This window comes from Montipora capricornis, chromosome 4 (assembly GCF_036669925.1).
Source record: "Montipora capricornis isolate CH-2021 chromosome 4, ASM3666992v2, whole genome shotgun sequence".
In the NCBI taxonomy this organism is placed as follows: domain Eukaryota; kingdom Metazoa; phylum Cnidaria; class Anthozoa; order Scleractinia; family Acroporidae; genus Montipora; species Montipora capricornis.
Window position 1 is genome coordinate 13094107 of NC_090886.1, and position 828 is coordinate 13094934.

General features: G+C 44.0%; 1 pseudogene; it reads right to left on the bottom strand.

The window, feature by feature from the left end:
* On the bottom strand, window positions 1-826 carry LOC138046120 (uncharacterized; annotated as a pseudogene).
* Between the last annotated feature and the right edge of the window lie 2 nt (window positions 827-828).

Sequence of the window (828 nt, forward strand, 5' to 3'; positions counted from 1 at the left end):
CTACGCGAGACGTAAAGATCTCGTTTTTCGAACTGACTTAAAAGGATACTCTAGAACTGAACTGTGTGCCTTTTCGTCGAGAAAAAAACAGACATGGATGTTTGTGAGGTTGTACTGATTCGCAAACCCGATTATGGCTTCTTGGGCTTGAAGGCGAGCCTCGGCGCTTCTGGCTGTTACACAATTCTTGACAGCAAAGCCAACTCTTGGTTCTGATGGATGGTAGAGAATAGCGGTGAACGGTGGAGACGGGATCGCCGAGGAACCAAGCGTACTTGTCCTTGCCGCTGTTCGACATTACTTCCTGACAGCTTCAACCTCTTGCTTGAAATAAGTCTTGAAAGGATACTGTTGAACATTTTTCAAGTAACTGCTCTGCGTGGCATCCTTGCAATCTCGCCATTCTTTTGTAACGACCTTGTCGAGGACCGGTTGGGAATTTCATGCTTTATCGTATAATAGATACTGAGATACTCTTCCACGTCTACACAGAGATGAACATGAAACTTGGCCTAGTCAGTTTCCCACTTACCAAAATAGAGAGGCAAAGTGGCAGACTTTTGCAGGTTATAACGAGAACTGACCATCGTCATTGCTACCTCGACTATCTTAAGCTTTGCTCTCGGAGCTAAGGAGTTATAACGAGTTATAGATTTTCTATCGCAGGATACAATGATAAAATGAGGTCGAGGAGAGTAATAGTCGAAAATCACCTTGAATGTGTCGCATTTCGCATTTGAAGGCAAGAGATCAAATTTCCCCCTTTTGCGCTAAGTTGGCCATGTTCATCTAAGTAAAAGGGCTTCTTTCCTCTTGATGCGAACATGT